The following is a 25,174-nucleotide window of genomic DNA, read 5'->3' on the forward strand; positions in this document are numbered from 1 at the left end:
CCGAAATTGTGTCCCCCACAAAGCTCATAATTCAGCCTCCCTAAATCCGCCATTTTAGGCTAATTCGCTACATTATGAGCACCATAGTGTAAACATATGGAAAGCACATTTTCTATCAAACAATTATTTTACACCATCTCCCGACACACCCCAATCAATATTTAGCCCTTGCCGTTTATGCCGACCTCTACCAGACCAGTCTTGGAATTTTGCGAAAAATATTCCATATTAAATGTCAAATCTGTATATAAGCAGATATAAAATTAGATTTAAATTATTTCATCCGTTTGGGATAGTGTAAAAGTATTTAAATGGAAAAATATTTGTTTGAAATTCCAACTAAACATGTCAATACAACTTTAGAATCAGTGTGTTAACATAATGTCCTACTTATATACATGTAACTTCCTTTAATATTTGAAGAGCTTATTTCCAAACCGTGTTAAGTTCACAACCCCATGTGTCTCATTTACTTGTGTGATACAATCACAATTACTTTGACAAGTTTGATATTAGCAATCAATGAGTTGTACCATCAACAAGCCATTATTTATAGCATAACAATGCTGCATAACAATATGCAGACTATTGTTCTCAAACTCTTCATTTGCTGAATTTATCCTATACATCCTTCTATTTTTCCTGACTTAATGACACAACTTTGTCGGAAACTGACTCTAGTTGCCCTTGGTTGACATATTCTGTCAGAATACACAGTTCAAATACCTGGTATTCCGATCACAAACTTTATACAAGACACATCACAGAATGTTCAGACGCAGACAATACACATCTAGTAAACCGATCAATATTTCCGCCAGAGGGATTTGGGAGATTCAAGGTGAAATGAAGTTCGGCTTTCAGAAAAGGGGAAACAAGATTTTGTTTTAAATAAAAGAGACTGAGCAATTGTAAATGAATTACGGAATTCATGAAATTTTGATCGAACACACGTGAAAGGTTTCCTCCGTAGACATTAAGTTTTTTAAAAAATTGAATTGCTTTATTATTTGACTTATTAGCAATGCGATTTACTTTTAGCTTTCAAAATGTACGAATTCAATAAAATTGCCCTAGTCAGTATGACCTTATACTTTGCTATGTTATTTTTCAATTTCGTTGTAACAAGATAAATTGCCGTTAATGCATTTTAAATGCAGCTTTGGCTTCCGTTCGTCGTGTTTTCTCTATTTTCAAAGTTAAACAATCCAAACCCTACTCCAACAGACTCAAATACTCGCGTGGCAAGTATTTTCTAGCTTGCATAGTAACTATGGTAACAGAGGATGGTCCTCCTTTCATCTTCTCACATTACTCACTGCGTCTTTAAGAAAGGACACGTAGTGAAGAATAAGCAAAGAGAATAAGAAAATATTACTGAGATGGCTTCGTGTTGCCACCATTCGACAACACCAGAACATTGAATTCAGTGTCTAATTGTTTCAGGTTGTTAATCAAATACTGAGTGATATTTAGGTGTAAAACTGACTGATTACTTTGTCGAAATCAGAAAATTTGCCAAAATTGTGCCCCTTCTGATGTTGCAACATTCAATATTTCTCAAGATGTGAATTGCAAAATTTTGAATCAAGTAAAATATTTCAAGCACTAATAAATAGCGAATTGGAAGCATTCGACAAGCACATAGTACCGTACAATATGTAGCAGATAGATATTGCCTATGAGTTTTCTATATTAAGCTTTTGAAATTTCCATTCCGTCTTTATGGCAAGATTTCACGCGCCTCTAGTCATATAAATCTCACCGTTCTTCGAGCTTACATTTTAGACTTCAGGCGCTTAGCTAAGTTGTCAAGGATTGGTTGGCCTATATGAAAAACCTGCATCATATAGAGTGCTATATCCACACGAAGTTATAAATTCGTATCAATCTGAATTAGGAAATGCCCTTTTCCTCTATTTCTGTTGCCCCACTTTCCTACATATATCTAGGCTAAATATTGGCATGTACTTGATACCCAGTCAGCTCATTCCGACGTAATGCAGTAAATACAGGTTGCTCCAGGTAATACCCACATGAACACACCGGATCGCATCGATAAGCGTCGTTGTACAGTATTCGATTTGTGGAACTAGACTAGCTCGGTCTTCTTAGTAGATTTGTATGTTGTTGATATCCTCATGTAAGAACAAGAAACGTGTATCAGTAAAACACCGAATGGGTGCCGTTTAGTTATGCCTATAACAAACTTTCAGATGTAATACAAAATGTAATCTTCGATAGACACTCTCACATGATTCTGACATCAGATGCTGTAAACAACACGGCAATACGCTCCATCTTTAGTTTTCAGCAATTCTTCATGTTCTTCGTCAGTCGTTCGTGGTCGCTCTACTTCCCCCGGTATTTTTCCTTGCCCCTGAAATGACCAGTTTACAAGTTTGTCCAAAGATACTTTGTCACGCAGTCAAGGGCAATAAATCCCGGATGGGGAGTCAGTTGCATCAAATGACCTTGATTAGTCCAGCTTTCCAGAAAGTGACATTCGCTTGAGCCAATTGGTTGTCAAATGTGGACAGTTGGTGACAGTTGTCATGCCTGAAATAACCGGTTTACAATTTTGTCCAAAGATACTTTGTCACGCAGTCAAGGGCAATATATCCCGGATGGGGAATCAGTTGCATCAAATGACGTTAACTTGTCCAACTTTCCAGAAAGTGACATTCGCTTGAGCCAATTGTTTGTCAAATGTGGACAGTTGGTAACAGTTGTCATGCTTGAAATGACCGGTTTACAATTTTGTCCAAATTACTTTGTCACGCAGTCAAGGGCAATATATCCTGGATGGGGAACCAGTTGCATCAAATGACCTTGATTAGTCCAGCTTTCCAGAAACTGACATTCGCTTGAGGCAATTGGTTGTCAAATGTGGACAGTTGGTAACAGGCGTCATGTACTGTTGGCCATAGTGTGGTTGAATAAATCACTTTTTCAGTGGTAAAACAGCTGAATTGTTTAAGGAGTGTGTAGGGCAATGTTGCAATCAGCAATGTTCTACTGTCTTCATGAGTAGCGCGATTACGATTGCAAGGGTAAAATGTATACATGAGGCAGCAATCGCTGAGGAATACATATACGACTCTCTTGAACTCGTACAATTCTGGAGAAGTTCAACGAGCTAACACACCTTTCAAGTATTTGCTGGTGGGGATTCATTCAAGTACATTCCGTCTCCTCGGTGCCGTGATATATTGGCACATGACGTGACAAATAATGCTTCAATTCAATTGAAATTTTTGCAATATCCGTTTTTAGTTCATACTGGAATGTCCATGGGTAGTTAGTGCCCATCAATAATTAAAAGGGGTCAATCTTCACGCTGTCCTATACAAAGACCTACTTATATATACATCATTATTAATATTATAGCGAACAGGGTATAAGCATAATGATTTATCTGTTTGGCTTTAGCATTAATTTCATTGAACATGTGACTGTATTATTCATTGAGAAATAAGTTCTCACTGTTGTCGTACTAACAAACAAATGTAGAATTTTTACATCTGTAATTGGTGTCCCGTCCCTTGTAGCTAATCATCAATGGGGTGGATATGTATTGAGTGAGTATCTTTTGTATTAGAATATATCTGGTCATCACGATAAGTGGCGCACTTTCATAACCTTCAACATTCGATTGTCTAACAATGCAATATCCGTGTGGTTAAAGTTTAGGAATGACCACAAAACAAAAGTGACAGTAGCCCGAGGTATTTGTAAACATGTGTGTCAGTAATGCGGTGGTTGGTGTATGTCTCGTCTGTGGTTCATCTGAGTTTCTGTCCCCTACATGCTATACTTTGTGTACAGAAACACATTATTATGAATGGCCAAATGGTCCAAAAAACGTGTAAGACAAACGTGTAAGGTTACACGTGTAAGATTGCATCTTACACATGTAAGGTTACATCTTATACGCGTAAGATTGCATCTTACACGTGTAAGAATGAAGTGGGATTCTTAAGTTGACGAATTACAGAGTAAGAAATCACAAACAACCAATCATCTTACGCGTAGCAAACTTCGACCAATAATATGTAAAACGTTTTAGATTTGTAACACCCACGACTTCTTATACGTGTAAGATTTTGAATTTAGTGATGGACGAATACGCGATATTATTGGCGGTGTACCGAGGATAAGTGCAGCTCGTCACCAACATCGTAAACAAGGCATTTTCTAAATTTGTATGAGTGCTACAATGTGCTGTATTGTATACCGAAACACTGTCAGGAATAATGTTCCGATTGTTGGACCGTCATGGTCACAGCCCGATTTATCTCACTTTCTGGTTACTTTTTCTCAGTTATCTGGAGTCAATTTATACTCAATATCAATTAATTTCAAGAGGTGAAAGTAAAATGATCACGTTTGCGAAATCTCGTGGTACGAATATCAATATTGAGGCTCACGGAGATTAATCGACGTTCGTCGTATGTACTAGTCAAATTGGAATACCGTCCATCACTAACAGGCAATTCTTACGCGTGTAAGAAATGCTATGGCGAGATTTCATTGGTCGAAGATGAATACGCGTAAGATGATTGGTTGTTTGGGGTTTAATTATGGGTTCTTTATATATGATTCGTCAATTTAAGTAACCCGCTAAATTCTAAGACGTATAAGATGCGATCTTACACGTGTAAGATGCCATCTTACACGTGTAAGGTTACACGTATAATCTTACACGTTTTTTGGTCCACTTGGCCATTCATACATTATGACACAAACGCGATTGAACTTTCTGCTCAGTTAATAGCCAATGATAATCTAAGGAAAGTTTGTGACGAAGATGTTCTCTTGAAAAACTTCGCTTCAAGATGCCAATGAATTTCTAAATTGAAGACCTGAGCGCAAGAAGACCGTAAGTCCACTTGGCCCCTCAACATGTATACACTAAAGTTGCGTATAGTTTCGTATAGTTTGGTAATGTTTCATACATGTTCAGGGACCAAAATAAATCTTTCACAACCTTTCATGATGTTTTCACCCTGGAACATGTATTGAACATTATAAAACCCTAAGAAACTATACGTAACTTTAGTGTATACAAGTGGATTTACGGTCCTCTTGCGCTCAGGTCTTCAATTGCCTACGTATGGTATACTATTGTATAGTAATTGCTACTGTGGGATTATTAAATCATATTTGATATAGGAACTAATAAATTTCACTTTACATGAATATAACAGTAATAGTTTTTATTTTATTTAAAAAAAATTAATACCTTTATTTGCGATCTCTGTTAGTTTATGTTTGCATCAAGTCCACATTCTGCCGTTGCTAAATTGTTCCTGTTTAAAGTCATTATTTTCACATGCAGACGATTATGAAGATAGCGTAGAAATCATGTTTGGATGTTTTTACAAGACAATCGGTCGTTGAACCATTACAAACACTAGGTCAAATGAGCGCCCGTCACTAGTGGCTGCACTCCACATCGTTCTCCGTGAATTTTACGAATTTTAACTGTTTCCGTCGAACTTTTCTTGTGTACATTTTTCATATGGACTTATGTGAGTAATAGTCGTTATAATGCTCCATTTTATATTGTGAAAGCTACAACATTGCGTGGTAAAATACGTTTTTCGGCTTCGAATTCATTTTTCATATGGTATGTTATGCTATAGTATTCTGTACAACGCTGAACTGTGTGTGAATGAAATCATCGATCAAAATTGATCTCAGTTCACTGACATTATGAGACCTTTCATGTATGGTAGAGAATCACTCTACTCATTACGCAAGACGGTGATTAAGAACAAAAGTTGTAGAATAAAGCAACCAGTATGGGATCTATTGAAAGAACTGAAAATTGCCAAACAAACTCGTAGAGGATGTAGAGCCGGTAAAGGAAAACAACGATCTATTCCTGTGTGTATTAATAATCGTCGGTCAAGCAATTTCAATCTGAACAATATCGTCCTAAGGAGTTGGTCACTATTAAACTTGAAACGGGCGCTCAAATAAGCAAATCAAAACCTGTTCTAAAAAGTCGTATTGCGACATGGAATGGTCAATCGGTTATCGAAAAAGCTGCAGATGTGTGTGATTTTATCTTAAATGAGAAGTTGGACATCCTTGCCATAACTGAAGCATGGTGGAAGGGTGATGAGCGTGATCATACATTTCTTGCTGATATTACAAATACTCTTCCTGACCATCAAATCCACTATTTGCCCAGATCTGGAAAGAGCGGTGGCGGTATATGTGTCATCTTACGCAAAGGGTATGGCGTCAAAATTACACCACACAAGTACAGTTCGTTTGAATGCCTTGAGTTATCCATATCTAACGGCCTAAAAGATGTCGTTAACTTGATTGTTATATATCGTTCTGGATCAGCCAATCTTACAAAGCAGTTTTTCAGTGACTTTTCTTGTCTACTTGAATCTACTGCTGGTGCCTCCGAACATCTGATAATCACAGGCGATTTCAACATTCATATGGATGTCCCAGATGATCTTGGGACCAGAACAATGAATGACATCTTACAGTCCGCGGGTTTGACTCAGCATGTTACAGAACCAACACACATCAAAGGACACATGCTCGATCTTCTGATTACCCGTGACCTTCACTATGATTATGTATTCAATACGTATGTTCAGTGGGGACTTCCATCTGACCACGCTGCGGTGATATCTGATGTCATGATTTCGCGACCTGAAACATCTAAACGTGTTATCAACTCCCGGAAACTTCGTGAAATCAACATGGAAACTCTCCGTAAAGAAGTTTCCGACTGCTTGGATTTAGATCAATCAAGTGACGTGAATGCCATGGTTTTATCTTACGACTCTACGCTTCGTGCACTAATTGATGCTCATGCTCCTGAGAAAACGCGTGAAGTGTCTCTAAGACCAAATGCACCGTGGTACACTGAGTCTCTACGTAGGGCTAAGACAGAGAAAAGACAAGCGGAACGCAAGTGGCTGAAATCGCGATTGACTGTTGACAAAGAAATCCATCGCAAAAAGTGTCGCCAATATAAGAATGACCTCCACAGTGCCAAACGGGATTACTATTGTGATCAAATATCTGGTTGTGACACCAAAGAAATGTTTCGTCTGGTGAACAGATTGTCGGTTTACAAACCATCTAATGCCCTTCCATCGCATACTTCTAAGAAGGATCTTGCCAATACATTCTGCAAGTTTTTGATGAAAAGATCAAAAAAATCCGTTTTGCACTGGACTTGGCTACTCCATCTACAATTTCAGTCAATATCAGCGATAAGCGTCATTGTGAGAGCTATTTGAGCGATTTCCAACCGCTTAAATGTGAGGAAGTACTAAAGATCATCAAGTGTTCGCAGATTAAGACATGCTCTCTAGATCCGTTACCAGCGTGCCTTACCAAGGATGTTCTTGCTGAATTGCTTCCTCATATTACCACCATTGTCAACGAATCGCTGCAGTCAGGGGTTTTCCCAGATTGCCTAAAACGAGCCCTTGTCACGCCATTGCTTAAGAAAGCAGGTCTTGATGTTGAAGAAATGAAAAACTTTCGACCTGTCTCAAATTTGCCTTTTCTGGGAAAGATCGTCGAACGTGCTGCTATTTCTCAATTCCAGTCATACATGATGAACAATAACTTGTACACCAAAAATCAATCGGCATATCGAAAGTATCACAGCGTTGAAACTGCCCTTGTCAGAGTTAACAATGACTTGCTCCAAGCTGTTGATACCCACGGTGAGGCTGTATTAGTCTTATTGGATATGTCCGCGGCTTTCGACACTGTCGATCACAACATCTTGCTGCGTCGACTACATGAGAGATATGGTGTCAAAGGTCCTGTTCATAAATGGTTTGCTTCCTATCTGGACAATAGACAGCAATCTGTGCTTATCGACGGCGAACAATCTGATCCTATGACCATCGATTGGGGCATGCCGCAAGGCTCTGTCGTTGGCCCCGAGATGTTTATTGCATACTCTGCTCCAATTGAAGACATTATTAATGGCCATAATCTTTGCAGCATGTCATACGCCGATGACACGCAGTTGTATGTGCTAATCAAGCCCAGTGATCGCACTAGCGTGTTATCGAAGCTAGAGGACTGTATACGTGACATCCACTCATGGCTGACTGAGAACAAGCTCATGATGAATGACTCTAAAACAGAACTTCTGCATGTCAAATCACGCTATGCAAGATCTGTGCCTGAGGATATCTCCATTACCATCGGCAATGCAACTATTGCTTCATCTCCGGAAGTTCGCGACTTAGGCGTGTTGTTCGACGAAAATCTCAAAATGGTCAGCCACGTAAATGACATTTGTCGCCGTGCATCATATGCAATTCACAGGATCGGCAAACTTCGGCGTTACCTAGATTCGGACAATACAGAGAAATTAGTGCATGCGTTCGTCACTTCCAGGTTAGACAACTGTAATAGTATTCTTGTTGGTCTACCCGATAAGGATATCTCCAAACTACAGCGTGTCCAAAACATGGCTGCCCGTGTAGTAACCCTCACCAGGAAATCAGACCATATAACCCATGTCTTGTACAAACTCCACTGGCTTCCAGTAAGAGAAAGGATTGTTTATAAAATTCTTCTGTTGACATTCAAGATACTCAACGGTGAAGCTCCCGCATATCTCTCTAATCTTGTGTCGCGCTACATTCCATCAAGGACCTTGAGATCTGCGTCACGCAATCTGCTGTCTGAAATTCCCAGCAAGACTGTAACATACGGAAGGTGCTTCTCGGTTGTAGCGCCCAAGTTCTGGAATTCCCTCCCGGATTCCGTCCGAAACTCTGCCACTACAGCACAACTCAAATCGCGCATGAAGACTCACCTTTTTAAATCTGTGTATGACACTTAATAACAACTCTTGCCGATGTCTTCCGCTTGTCTGTTGCAGCTCCTGTTTTTTGAACTTGATTTAATTGTGTATATTATTATATTGGTTGTATATATTGCTTACCAATTTTAAATCAAAATTGCTGTTTTTAAATTATTTTTGCTGTTTTTAAATCTTGCCATGCTGTTAATGCTTTTAATCCACTGTTTCATTCCTCTTGTGTCATTTGCTCGTTTCCTGAGGCAGTTGGTTTTAAAATCATTATCGTTTATTTTGTTTGCTGTTATATATTTTGCTCTTTCATGCATTTTGTAGTGTAAGTTAAGTGTAATTAAGTTGTTCAGCGCATAGTGACCTTTTAGTTTGATGCGCTTTATAAATGCATTTTATTATTATTATTATTATTATTAGTTGCTCGCACGTGGCGATTTGTTCACTAGGGAATCGGCTTATCGTAAGCCTCGCTTCGCAAATATCACATGAGCATCGGCGGGTTAGTCTCTGAGCGCCAAATATCGTATACATGAGAACATAGCATCGTCATCTTTTGGGAATTCCTTCGAAAGATCTAAATTGGCAAGCATGAGTGAATTTATCACTTACGGCATACACCGACTACATTTTGACGCAATTGTCTCTAATGTAGTATGGTTTAATGTGCGTCATGTTGGGAGAACTTTGTCCTTCGCTTGCTACATACTGTTTGTATAATAAAGTTTAATAATACTTTTTTAATAAAGTTTACTTGAGGCTAAATGTTTCAGCATTTATTATAGCCTTGTAAGCTACTATACTGTTGCTCAAATCGACATATGTCGCTCAAATCGACATATCTCAACATATTATGTCTTGAAATGTTGAGTGAAATTCCATAGCCGTGGAGTGGCTGCTTCCTGGCTTGATCTGCAATCGATGTTTTCTAAGGACGTGTACAGATGAAGCAAGTTGTTGTTTGCTGTATCAAGTCCAGTTATACATATTATAAATCCTGTTCCATCAATCTAACATTTTGCTGCACTGCCCCAACTTGAGACGGGCGGTGGTGGGTTGAGCGCCTTGTTCCCGGGAACCCTCCCTCTCCAGTGCAGCAACTGTTGACATCAGGGAATCACATTACAGTAGTGGCTACTCCCTTCTTGCAGACTAGGAACTGTTGGTATAAGGTGTTGAAACCAACGTGCCAAGCCATCACCCCTTAGTATACCAAACAACCCCTTTGTCATGGATCTGCAGGGCAGGACTTGCACTGCGGGAACATCTTGATGTGTGCAAGTTCCATTAGAGGTTAGGCTGCCCAGTCGCAAATATGACCGTGAAATTATACAGATTTTATTTATGATTGAATTTCTAAGATAGCTTGCAACATCTTGGTTTATACAAACAAGACTAAAATGAATTGTCTCGGTTATTGCTTTCATTCTTACTGCGATATTCAATCCGATTGAGAATACTTCTTCGTACGGCAAAGCCATAAAGCCAAGACAAAAAATGCACAGATCATGGTGTGATCTAAACATGAGTAGTCCACAGCTAGCTCTGACAAGCCTGCCCAATCGTGCACCCAAGGCATGAGAAGAGTCCGAGGAATATGTCAGAGTATTCGGTACTTATTTAGGTGCGTCGACGGTGTACTTCTCGACACACAACCTCAAAGTAGGCACTTAAGACACCAGATGCAGTGCACCTTGAGCATACTTATTATACATTCCGATTGCTTGCTGCCCAATCGTGCCGTGCACCCAAGGCATGAGACGAGGAATATGTCGGAGTACTCGATACTTTATAGTTCTCGACACACAACCTCAAAGTATGCACAAGACAGAAGATGTAGTGCACCTTTAGCTCACCTAATGTATATTTCAATTGCTTGAATTGATTTCACCAGAGAACTGGGGAATGTAACCAATTAGAGCTGAATATCGCGGGAAATAGATGAGCGGCGTGGAATGCTGAACCTTAACATATTCAGTGTCTTACCTTGAAGGGCTGTGGATATTGTACAGATAATTATATTCGTCTCACTTTTACCTCTCTTAAATAAAGAGACAGTCTTGATTAAATAATGAAATCACACTTGACTATTTACCTCAAATATATTTGCGCTATACATCAACTATTGTTGCCGTGACTAAATTTATATTTATTTATTGCATAATCTAGTGGAATCTGACAAGTGCCCTACATTCACAGTTGTTTGATGTGATACTTTATTAAATTTTCTAACAAAATTTTATTAACAAAGATTTTTCCTTTTCCAATTTATTCATTTTTTTTTCCTGCTTTTTTTGTGGTTTTTTTATTCTATAAACTGTATATTTGTGTGAAAATTGACATATATTTTAAACTTAATTTAGCCAAATAATATAAGTTATTCCTAACATTTCATGATAAAAAGTTTTTTGAAAAGTTCGTTGTTATTTGTTACCCTTTTTCTGATGACATTATACCAGTGTCTACCCCTTGTAAAGATGCAAACACGATTTAAGATAAATAGCGCCATCAGTGTTCACCTTACTTAAAAATTACATTTAGATTTACATGCTATCAAACAACCGTGCATTGTAGATTGCCCAAATGTGTCGGATTTGTTAACCAAGCTGGACCCAACAACACCACTCCAACCCTCAAAATGATCTTATAAGGTAATGCAGGTTTCAAACATTTTAAATACTTCAATGTCAAGTGATTGTGAGGGTCGTGAAGTAAAATACATCATATTTTGAATGCACCCCAGATTTAACTATACCCTTGTGTTCAAATGTATAAGCGCATATTGAAATTTAAACGAATGTCGTGGCGTTATGAGTGATACACCGAATGAACTTGAGTAACATTATTTCTATAAATCGCGTATGAGAGTATTTGAAAAAACATTGACATGCTTGATTTATCGGTACTCGGTTTGTTGTCAGGAACATTTAAAATCAAGTTTTATGAAGACAATACTCCTACATAGTTACTTATAATGCCAACATAGTAACACAATGTACACGCGCAACTTTCATAGCGTGAACTTTCCACTTGTCGGTTAATCACTTACTATGAACTTTTTCTATAATACAGAATATTATACTGCCATCCCTAAGTAAAACATCAATATCTGTTAAGAAATAAAAGCGATATTTAAAACTTGATTTGGACTAAATGTGTGCTTTTCGTTTATAAAAAAAAATCAGGGAAAATCGCATGTTTGTATACAATTTTACTTCAATAAGACAAGGTTTTTAAGCAAGTACGTAACATCATAATCACGAAATGTACCTGGTAAGATACAATTTGCGTGACTTACCAATTACATATGCAGACACCCTTAAGGTTCGTTTCAGTCGAGCAGTAAATACTCACCTTATTAAGGAAACATTACGTGTATGTCACTGGTAACTTAATGCACCATGCTTAGCTAAATTTGATTATACAAAGTTACTACTAGATATATGCATGAACTGTGAGCTGTTGGTCTTAAATCAAATGTGCTGTAGGCATATAAGCCTACTTTTAGGTTTGATGACTTACATACGAGTACGTGCACATCCCCACATAATATGCAAAACAAATGTATATAGAAACGTTTTTTTCTCCGATAACTTTATGCTAGCTTCTCCTCGGGAATATAAGTCAATGACACTAACATTACTAGACTTTGTTCTGAAAGGTGAACCATGCCTGAATCTAGCTTCGGGTACGTTTCGCCTCTCGCTATATGACGACAAATGTCAAGCTTAAAGGAGCGATACAAATGTGCGTGTGTTGGTATTCAAGGCTTCGTTTTCGATCTTTTCTTTCTCTACACATCTGAAAAATATTCTCTAAAAGTAGAAGATTGACTTGACTTTCAAACTAAAAGATTGTCTCGAGGGAACTATCGAAAGAAAAGATGGAAGTACTATTGATTGTTCGTTCACGTTGACATCGAAATTCAATCCATTCCTAGAAAGTGCTCACATTCAGTATTTCCTGTGTAGGGTTATAAGTCATCGATGCCCTTTTCCCGATAAGATAAGATTCTTTAATGACACACACCCCTTGACTACTTCAAGCACTATAAATATTTTATTCATTCAATAGAAGTTCAAATGTTTGTGCAGAACACCAGATACACTGTGCAGTAGTTTGCAACATTTATCGCAAAAGTAGAACACAGTTCAACTCTTGCGATTCTCGCTAGATCCGTTTCTAGTCTTGCCAGTAAGAATCGCTGAACTTGCAAGCGATGTCACTATTCTCGTGCGGGAAGTCTCTGGTCAAAAATCGCTACGATAAATTCGCTAAACTATCCACCGGGGTTTAGACGGTTTATGGTCATTTGTTATTTGGCATTATGTAGAAATCACGAATAATGTTAAAAAATAAAATAACAAAACAAGATCCAGATTTGCTATCAAATCACCATATTGACATGTATTGTTTTGTTTTATTATCCATAACGCATCATTAATGTTATACTTCTCTGTTCTTTCTTTGCAGGTTCAACACAAGTGGTGATACTTGGTTTTGTCTTATTAGTTTTCATGGTATCTGTAGGTAAGCAACGAAATTGGCGATAACATTCAAATTTATTTCCATAATAAAACCAAACCATGCATAAAGGTTGTATCAAAATAATTGTTACCCATCCGTCAGGTGTAACTCAAGACTCAATTTGTAGAAACGGAAAACTGCGATGTATTTTCTTTCTTGCTGCCAGACACTGTCATCTTCTGAAAGACAAATGTTTACTCTTGTTGGCTGATGAAGCAGTATCTTTATTGGCTAAATGTGCTGAGCCGTCAACTCGTCTTTCTAGACTGTCTTAACGGCTCTTTTTAGAGTCATCAAAACCTTTTGGCGGGCTCAACAGCTCTTCACAGAGCCACCTAAAGAATATGCACGTGACGGACATCCTTATCGTTCATCCTGCTTATTGTACATTTTTCACTACAAAGAATATCATCAACCTCGTTGGAATGACTCCAAATGCATCACCCAATTTGCTACTTATGGATGATCCGCGCGTCGAATTCGGGGAAGGTGTTTTTGGTAAGCTTAAGGTTGGACAAGCAATATTTGGCACATCATTTAGAAACATTACCCTCCCCTGACACTTGGTTACACTTTGTAAAGACGCAGACTAAAAGATTGTTGGCTCCGAAAAGAATCGTTCATATCAGGTGCCCTTTATTTACTATAGATATTTAACACATATGTCTTTTCATTTTACAATTTCAGTGACCTGTTTAAAATGCTATTCGTGTTCAGCAAATGCACCAATACAGAGCAAAGTATGGAGTTATTTATTAACCATCAATGAAGATTATGCAATACAAGGATATCAAACACAACTGTTTACATGTATGATGGGAAATCATACAAATGTTACGCACGTGGATTGCCCGCCAAAACCAGGGTATCATGCCAGGTGTGCCATACAACGTGGATTGCTATATTTCTCTGTTGGTAAGTTGTCCGCCTTCCCAGCAAACACAAAAACGTTTTAAAAACATTATATTTTGGCTTTTGGTTTAGGTAAAAACGTTTTAATAACATTAAAATGGCGGGTTATATAAAGGTCATGAAATCGTTTTAAAACGTGTTGTATGAAAACACACTACAACAATATTTTTAAAATGTTTTTGAAATGTCATTGTAAACTATTTATTGCAAACATTTTTGGCCAAATATTTTGTCAACACTTAAATAACATTATGTTGAAATATTTGAACCCAGCAAACACAGAAATGTTCTTAAAATGTTTTTTTAAATGTCGGGTTATATAAAGGTCATGAAAACGTTTATAAACGTTATTGAAAATATTTTTGGCAAACATTTTCGCAAAATATTTTTTCAACCCCAAAATAACGAATGTTTTTGGAATGTTATTAAAACGTTTTTATACCATTTATATAACCCGACATTTAAACGTTTTCTGTAAAACATTTTTGTTTGCTGAGCAGTAGATTATCAAAAATGTTTTTAAGGTTATGAAAACGTTTTATACTCTTAATATACTCTTTATATAACCTGACATTTAAACGTTTTCTGACAACCTTTTATAACCTTTTGCGAATGATGTCGAAAACGTTTTGTGTTTGCTGGGTTTCTATCTGTCAAGTCTGTCTCTCTATCCATATGATTGCCTGGGTGTTTGACTATGTACGTCCATATGTTTGTGGGTGTGTGGGGGTGTGTGTGTGTCCGGGGTATGTGTATATTTGTTTGTGGTAAGAGGGTGGTGGTGCAGTGTGTGAGTGTGGGGAGGTATATGCAGAGGGGAGGAGTGTATCTGTTTGTATATGGAAACATTTCTGAACACATTTTGAAGAAGTGACTCGATCCGCAATCCGCATCACTGTTGCATGTAGGTAACTGGCTGCAACATTATACAAATTATTACCGTAATGTGTCAATAATTAGCGGCACCAGTTATACAAGAAATTGTTTGGTATTGTTTTAAGAAATAATTCTCCATTACCGTAATATGTCGATAATTAGCTGCATCAGTGTACACATTATAACCGGAATAACGCAAAAATTTGGCTAATGGCGCATATGGGCTCCCTTGACATAACTGGAATTTTAGGCACAAACTAAGTGTAGCCTCCCGTAAAAATTCTACCAGCAAATCAGGACAAGGACCCCTAACTCTTGATGGGATCTTCAGAGGAAGGTACTCTCTATTTTTACGTTAAATTTACCCTAAGGCAAAGGAGGTCATGTGCGCCATTGGGCGAATTTTTACGGTATGTCGATAATTAACTCCAACAGTACACATAATGCATAATGATGATGTTTTAAAAGTTTTAAAGCCACGAAATACAAATAATATCATTTTGTTCTCTTTACTTTACTCTCTGCAGCTTCGAATAATATACCCTTCAGTTCGTTTTCCCGACATTGTGAATACATTCCCATACTTAATCCGCCGAGCAATTCGTGTATACACGGACTAGAAGCGTCGCAATACACACAAGCTAAACCCTATCGCCGGAGAAGTACTCCTACTGATATACCTCAGGACTATGGTATCAAAGTGACTTTCGATGGTTCCGTGTGTTTTTGCGATAAGAACTTTTGTAATGATGACGATTTGTATTATCCATCAAGCAGTACAAGACTGTGCTGGAGTCTGCAAATATTCATATATGCTATGGTAATAAGAACGCTTTTGATTGGTTTATAGCCTCTGCTGTATGATACTTTGATCATATCAGAGAATGTAAATATTTTTTGTACCTTAGATATTATGTGAAGAATCATTTGAGATAAGAAATTAGAAGCAATTTCACAATTTCTTTATGTGTATATGAAATGACACGTCAAATACCGCAAGTCCCGGTATATACCCAGCAAACACAAGTTTTATTCCAAACATTTTAATAACGTTTAATGTCGGATTATAAGAAACGAAAAATGTTGTCACAATGTTATTGTAAAATATGTTTGACAAACATTTTTGCTAAACATTTTGTCAACTCTTTAATAGCATTATGTTAATATGTTCTGCATCTACATTTGTTTTCGAAAATATTTTTGGAAGGTTTTTAAAACGTTCATATCCTTTATATAACACGACAATAAAACGTTTTTTCTAAACGTTTTGTTTTTGTTGGGTAGCTGTACCGCTAATAAACGTGACGCCATACTTCTATAAAACATATTTATGATTATGATAAGGCGGATTATAACGCGTTATATCCATTGGGAGTGTTGCAGACCAATGAGCCGTTTTGAAACGAAATGATGAATTACCGTAATATGGCAACAATGAGCAGCAACACAAACAATTATGGTCATATATAAAGGATATCACCTGATGCCGCCACATTTCCAGGCGACTGCAACATAGCTGATCGCGACTAACGAACTGAATCACCATTGCGTATTATGGACCTACGAGACAACTGATTTGTAATGTACCTGTTCGCATGCCAGGAAGAAACCGACCACGAAATATCAAACCACGTACGTAATGGGCTATTCCAGTTGAAATCGACACTACCCCTGTGGAAGATTTTGAAAATATCTCCCAAAGGGGGAGTATGTTTTTCATATGTAATTGGTCAGAGGTAATCATTTTGAAACCCATACTCCCCCTGTATTATGGCTTTACCTATATCTTCCACAACTGGAGTGCGTATTTCAAATGGAAGTTACCCAGTTGTCTATTCTATTCAAAATTGATACTCCCTCTGTGGCACAGGGGGTGTGTGGATTTTAAATGGAATAGCCTAATCTTATCATCTGAGGTATTTATTTTTACTCTTAAATACCTGTTTGTGGTGCTTTTTAGATGGGGAATGAATAACAAGAGATACACTGCAAAAAATGTGTCTTACCTGAGGACCTGAGGACACTATTGTAAGACGCAACTTTGAAGCCACTTTTTAGCCATGTCCTTATGCAAGTCATGTCTTGCATGAAGCATAGCCTTAAGTCATGTCTTAATTATAGGATCAGAATGGGACATGTCTTACTTCATGTCCTAATTAAAGACACATTATTGAATAAGTGACTTCTAACAAGTCCCTAATGCTTCGAGTCGTGTATTATCGCAATTTCCTATGTCTCTAAACTAGACATGACTCATAATATGCATAAAGTCATGACTGTATGTGGTTATGATATGTGACTTGCACAAAGACGCTAAATTCAGACATGTCTTCTGCTAGATGCAATTTTTGCAGTGTAGGCATCCCTGCTTTCCTATTTCATTAGCATCATTCACAGAATAAAATAGAGAATACCCCTATTTTGATCAATCAACTAATTATTAGACTTAAGGGGTATGGCGGACACAATTAGGATGCAGTTGCGCAGGTTGGACTGTTGCAGAGGGGAATCAAGACGAACAAGATAACTTTAACAAAAAGGACAAAAAATCTAAAAACTACATATAAAGGGGCCAAGAGGAGGCATCTGCATACTTGCCCTATGACATTTATACGTTCTCAGTGCGTACGGTTTCACTGGCAACACGTGCCTGATATTAAAATGGTGATGAAGGGTAAAATTTGGGATATCAAATGTATATGATGAGTTTTCTTTTTATTCACTCTATAATTGAAGACCAAATTAAAAGACTAGTTTGCGTATGACGTCCTGTCAACCAGACCAAAAATGCCGTACTGCGCAGGTCAGCAACCAATCACGTCGCGCCTTTGCCCTGACGTCAGACGCAAACTAGTCTTTTTAATTCGGTCTTCAATTATACAAATATAGGCTCTATTATATTATATTGTTTTGAAGCTTTTGTATATTTTATGCACTGTATATGACGTTTCATACTAAACATACATTCCGATGAAATATTAGTGTAAATATTGGGAGTAATGGGAATAAACTGTAAAGTTATTTTTGTTGTACATGATAGGTAATGATAATTAAAGCGCACGTCAAAATTTGTGCATACGTTAAAATAATTTTGAAAGGATATGCATATAGAGTGATGCCGATTCCTATCAAAATGGAATACTATTCTGTTTTGTTTTGGAATTCGGAGTATAGCTATGTTTCTTTTCTCACTACGAATACGTGAAATGGTGCTATAACTAACGATTTTTCAACAAAGGAAGGGACATGATAAACATCTTAAAATGTAGTTTAGAAATGAATGGAAACTTCTGAGTTTGATGTAAAATTGGATGGATTAAGTACAATACTAAAATTTGTCGATCGAGCTTTGAGTTTTTAAAATATTGGGCGAGACCAAATCGAGCATATTTTTACAACTCATAGCCAGACCATAATTTAATGTGTGTGTAATACAATTTGTCCGAACAAATCCACCACTACTACTAGACAATTTCTGTTAAGTAGTGAAATAGTTGCACCGGAAGGGTATGTACGAAGTTATATAGGATGCAAAAAATGTATTCTGAAAATGTATAGTATTGTGATCGTGTTTTTTCAAAATAATAAGCACTTTTGTACACTTGTATTTCAAACATGTTTCTAAATATTTTGTAAACTGAACTTTATTCTGTAATTTCGTTGAAATATTTGAAAGTGGTTGTTGTGTGATCTAACTTGTTAAGTTTGGTAAAAATTAGCACTTAGTCATTTCTTGTGTGATCAAACTTGTTAAGTTCGGAATAATTATCACTAAGTCGTTTTGTTGTGTGATCAAACGTTTAAGTATGAAACCGAAATAGTGCTGATTATTCCGAACTTATTATAATAAGTTCGGAATAATCAGCACTATTTCGGTTTCTTGTGTGATCATACTTGTTAAGTTCGGAATAATTAGCACTAAGTCGTTTTGTTGTGTGATTACACTTGTTAAATTTGTAATAATTAGCACAAGGTCGTTTTGTTGTGTGATCAAATTTGTTAAGGTCGAAAAAATTGCACTAAGTCGTTTTGTTGTGTGATCAAACTTGGTTATGTTCGGAATAATAATTATAATTAAGTCGTTTTGTTTTGTGATCAAACTTATTAAGTTCGGAATAATTAGCACTAAATGGCTTTGAAGTGTGATCAAACTTTATTAAGTTCAGAATAATTACCATTAACAAAGGTGGCTTTTCAAACAAACCTGGTTTTCGAATTGGCAAACTTGGTTTCTTGATTTGAAAGATAATATTCTTAAATAAACTTGTGAAACTTTTATGGATCAATATGTAAAACACAGCTGGTCGAATTCGATCGCAAGTTGGAAAAGTTTTAGAATTTTGATTTTGGTAATGGTAATTTAGAGAAAGGTCAAATGTTATGGTTACAGTCACAGAAATTTCAAGTGATAAATCAAAGTTTGTAAAAAAAACCAAGAGTGTAAAAGAGAGGCGGAGGAAAAGCACCAGTGTTTGGGATGATAGTTTAAATTCATACACCCCCCTGTGGAAGACGTGACCCTAATATCCCACACAGGGGGTGTATATTTCAAATGGAATCCCCCATTCAGGTAATCTCATTTAAAATTAACCGATTTCTAGTATGTTGTAGAATCTCTAGATCTGGCATTTTATATAATTAGGTCATTGAAAAGTCATCGAGAATCCGTGAGCACCCTGCATTATAATATAAAGGGTGTATTCTACATCTGAAATTTGCAAGAGTGTCAAAAAACAAATCATGCGGAATCGACAATACCCATAATACAGTATAGTTTAGGCCATAAAACTGAATCCTGTAACGAAATAAGAAAAATCCCTTTCGTAGTATTTTTGACCAAGTTTCACTTACCTAGCCAAATTCCTCGAGATAGAAGGCGCTTTTCAAAATGGTCGCCAAAATATCTAACAATAAGTCAATTATATAACAGAAAATGATAAGAAAATAGATCCTTTCCTTCACAAACCGCTTTGTTTTGGTCATATTTAAAATATGACCGAACCTCAATTTCCAATACTTTTTCAAACTCCCATAACACCAACAGATGTAGATAATGTAAATAGGCTGTTAATATTGTAAATATTTATTTTTGAGATGGTTTATATTTTGTAATTGTAAATTTTAATTGATTTAAGGCTGATATATCACATTTGGTGTGCGCTAAATTGTTTTTGTGTACATGTCTTTTTCTTTCGAATGATTATAATACAAATTGAAAAGAAAATGAAAAGTAGTGAAAACATAGCAATAATATAGGCCCACAAAACTAGATACACAAAGAGCACGTAGTCTTTGACATTTTATGCTGAGCATAAGTGTTGTTAACCCAATTCTTTTGTCTTTAGAGAGTATTCTGGCGACACATTCAAAATTTATACAAATTCCCAGCATAATAAACCATGTGACATTTTAATCATCTGTACTACAGTATTTGGCATAATTTTAAAGAGGATTGTCTGATATCATCAAACACTACTTACTTGAAACTCTCTCTCTGTCTCTGTCTTTGAATCTCTTTCCATCCTACGCTGTCTGACTCTCTCTCCCTCTCACCTCTCTCTTTCTCTCTCTCTCTAACTCTCTCTCTCTCCCTCTCTCTCTCTCTCTCTCTCCCTCTGTCTCCATCCTTCCCTCCCCCTCTCGCTCTTCCTCTCGCCCTCTCTCTCTATCTTCCTGTCTTTCCGTCTCTTTGTTTTCTTTCAGTCTCTGCTTGTCTATCTGTCTCTGTAGCTATGGCTGTCTATCTGTCTTAGGTTATGTGTCATCAATGAATATTATAAACATGAGAGGACCAAGGATGGATCCTTGTGGGACACCAGCACTGATCCACTTCAGACTGGACGATTTGCCATTCAATATAACCTTCATGGAGCGGTTCGATAGGTAGTCAGCTAACCATACTAACAGCTTTCCAGAGAAGCCAAGAGCAGATAGTAGCTCATACGACTCTTTGTATATTTGTGTCTCTGCCCTCGTTGTGCCTCTGTCTCTTTTTGCTGCCTACGTCTCGCCATTGTATTTTCTCTCTCAGTCTCTACCAGTGGCGTAGAGTTCTTCTTCAATGGGAGATGGAGTTTGGTGTAAAATCCGTAAAGCCGAATGAATGTGGCGTTTTTGCTACCAGAATAACTTTCCTTGAATGAAACGTTTGAAAACTGGCCAAATATGTGGTTAATTTGGACAAAAAGCACATGCATTTGCGTAACGTTTTATCCCATTTTCTGGTTTTTTTTATTTGATGCCTAATGAAGACATAAAATAAAATGAAAAATTATTAAACGTTTCGGGGAGGGAGGTTTCATGCTCATTCATCCCTTGTCGAATGTTGTGGAGATTTTTGTCCATCTGTCCCATCTCACAAAAATAAAAACTTAAATGACAAGAGTTTTTTTTTTATCAAAACAAATCTTTATCATGTTTATTGAAGAAAATGTTTAACGTGGGAACGTAAGAAAAACTCAAAAAGAACAGAGTGTTTTTGTAAAGTAGACATTATTTATAGAAAGCGTATGTGAAAGAACTGTCTAAATACCTTGCTACGTTGTTCACTGTTTACTACTGACTATGGCTTTTGTTTTATGCATTGCTATGTATAAAATGAATATATGAAAGTGCTGTAAGTTGTTACACATGATTTATGTATTATGTATAAGGTACGGGGCAATAATAAAAATATTGAATTACGTGTTTAATAAAACTGTGTCTTGGTTTGATTGTTATTTGTCTGTCTGATCAGAGACAAATTATTATATAACCCTTTGACGTCCCCTCCTATGAATATTGATTACAAGAAACTATCTTCGCTACTGCGGGATGTAGGTCTATTCCACCTAAATGTGAAATGATGTGGCCTTGGCGGGAATATTAAACTGCATTCCATCACCCTTGTTACACGTAGACAAAAGAATGATGAAAGTTTACAACACAATACAATACAACATCGATTTTATGGGGATTTAATCCACCCAATTGGGCAGTAACAACACCAGTTTGGTGCAGACCCAGTAATGGCCGACTGAATTCTGACCATCACTTGGCTCGTTGGATTCGTCTATACAACAGAACACCAAATATTCAGATACAGATAACATACAACTAGGAAATCGATTTTTTTTTGTCTTCACAAAGAGAGTAACAATTTATTCTCAATAAAGCAGGCTGAGCATGTATTTACAGTCTATAACAGATTTGTTGTGACAGCTAATTTGACAACAAAGTGCGTTTTTGTTTTCGTGATACCCTCTATTTGACATTTAATCTGGTGAGCATTGTTGGTTACTTAATGAAAAAAGATGATTAGCAATATTTTTAGAAATTTAACCTATTCCCAAATACATCGTTGTTATTACACTCAGATACAAATTCTACAACAGATTTGTCGTGACAGCAAATTTTACAAATTTTCTGGTTCACCACGAGCAATTGATGTGCAATTGACATTTAATTTGGAAAGCTATTTGAAGAACGCCATCATATTAGATCATCATCTGAAAAGGGGCTTGAAGAGATGTTTTAAAAGGATTTCATTTGTCCATTCTGTTGGCTACATTTACACCAACATGACCTATGCGACGAATGATGATTAAGAATAATTATCAAAAGACATCGCAGTTACGCAAGAGACAAACCAGTTGTACCTCGAAGTTAATAAAAAAACGTCTGCAGCATTATGGGCGTCAATCCCGGGGGACATGGGGACGTGTCCCCCCCCCCCACACCTTTCGGCAAAATGACCAATTTTTTGTTCTTTTCTTCAGCCACTTTTTAACACTTTTGGCCGGTCCCCCCTCCCCCCTCCCCCCAAAAAAACAACAGACACTGCCACACACACATTTCAAGCCACATTATAACACTCATACATAAATTCTGGACAGTTCATTGGTTGATTATTATTTATCATTTTTAGCATCAGCCTCACCGTGTGATAGTTTTTACCATCATTGTGCTGCACCGTAGTGCGCCTGACGTGCCAGGCCGTGCGCTGGCTCTTAGACTCGCCGATTTATTTATGGGGTGGACACCAAAACCGGTAAAACATGGTGTTATGTTGATGAAAAAATGTATTCCCCATCTTAAATAGTATTTTAAGTAAATATTATCTGTCTTAAATTCGTGTCATGGTCGAAATATAATCACTCGGTGAAAGATTTATTGTTCCATTTTCCGTTTCGTGGAATGGAACAATCCATCTTTCACCTCGTGATTATATTTCAACCATCACACTCAGAGACAGATAATATTTGTATATTGGCGCTAATGGCAGCATATAACACAAATTTATTGAAACCTTACTGTTCAATTCACTATCGTGATTCACCATAAACAATGAACGTACAGTTTGTTTTTCATTTATAAAATAGATCTGGCTTAAAACCAAATGTAGGTCACCTGAATTGGAGCATGAAAAGCAATTATAGAGTTGACATTTATCAATTATTGATGGTTCACAATTAAATTCAGGTCTTATATTTCTTTTATCATTATTTATTGCAAGAAACAATCTGCTCTACTGCTTCTGCAAGACTTGCTGGTAGGCTTATTCAAATGATTCACAACAAGGTAATTCTCGCTATTCGCAATAAGGGCGCCGACAGCGGTTTGCGATGTAATCGTGATGTATCATGGGAAAAGGTCGACATCCAAGTCCGCGCAATACGAATATTACCATGCTATTACATAGGAACACGTGACAATATTTTTTAGTTTGTCAAAATAAAGGTGTTACACGCGAATCGATACTCAATAATACTTAATAATGTGATTTGAAATGTGTACAATTAATTTTTTCGATTTGCGTGTAATACCGTTATATTGACAAACTAAAAAATATTGTCACGTGTTCCTATGTAATAGTATGGTAATATTCGTATTGCGCGGACTTGGATGTCGACCTTTTCCCATGATACATCACGATTTTCCCATGATACATCACGATTACATCGCAAACCGCTGGCGGCGCCCTTATTGCGAATAACGAGAATTGATATTTGCGACTTATGGCAAATCTACATTGTATGTCGTGGACATATTATATAGAGTTGAGTGTTCGTTCACTATATGTAGGATCTAAATTAGTTCTGCGCAGAATGAAACATCCATAGCATAACAATACAGGTTTATTAGACAAGAAGTTACACAGTAAATTACGTTTCCATTTTCCTGGTTCGCTGTTAACAATGAATCTATACAATGGACTTGTGAAATCGGCAGACAGCCGAATTCGGCTTTTGGTAAAGTTATGTTACGCATGCTTTAGTTTGAATTACAGAACAAGGGATGAATGCTTTATCATATCAATTTTTTAACGGTTATCGTCATTGACCGTACTGCGAGGCACCGTTAGCTAACCCTGTATTACACTGCCCTTCTTTAATTACTTATTATGCTGTTATCATCTGATCTCCGTTATAAAATTGATATGCTGCCCTCATTTATGTAAAACATTAATCCCTTGTTCTCTGATTCAAAAGTAATACATGCGTAAAATGAATTTACCAAAAGCCGAATCCGGATTCGGCCGTCTGCCGAATTCATAACGATACCGTATAAACAGATATAGAATTAGACTTATATTATTTCATCCGTTTAGGATAGTGCAATGGAAAATTTTTGTTTATTCCAACTAAACTTGTCAATACAACAATAGAATCAGTGTGTTAACATATTTCCCACTTAATATAACTTTCTTTAATATTTTGCTGAATTTATCCTAAACGTCCTTCTATTTGTCTTGCATTAATGACAAAGCCTTGTCGGAAGCTGATTCAATAGATGCCCTTGGTTGACATATTCTGTCAGAATACACAGTTGAAGTACCTTTTATTCCGCTCATAAACTATGTACAACACACATTACCGAATGTTCAAACACAGACAACACACATCTAATAAACCGATCAATATTTCCGCCAGAGGGATTTGGAGGATTTCAGGTAAGGTGAAATGAGGTTTTGCTTTCAGAAAAGGGGGAGATTTTGCTTAAATAAAGAGACTGGGCAACAAATTGTAAATGAATTACGGAATTCATGAAATTTTG

The 25,174-nt window shown here is 36.9% G+C and overlaps 1 long non-coding RNA gene across 1 annotated transcript; it reads left to right on the plus strand.

Moving 5' to 3' along the window:
• Positions 1–13,295: 13,295 nt before the first annotated feature.
• LOC140170151 (uncharacterized) lies at positions 13,296–21,296 on the plus strand. The gene is made up of 3 exons (XR_011861500.1): positions 13,296–13,354; positions 14,039–14,266; positions 15,667–21,296. It is a non-coding gene; the product is annotated as an uncharacterized lncRNA (long non-coding RNA).
• Positions 21,297–25,174: the final 3,878 nt, after the last annotated feature.

This window comes from Amphiura filiformis, chromosome 14 (genome assembly GCF_039555335.1).
Source record: "Amphiura filiformis chromosome 14, Afil_fr2py, whole genome shotgun sequence".
Lineage (NCBI taxonomy): Eukaryota > Metazoa > Echinodermata > Ophiuroidea > Amphilepidida > Amphiuridae > Amphiura > Amphiura filiformis.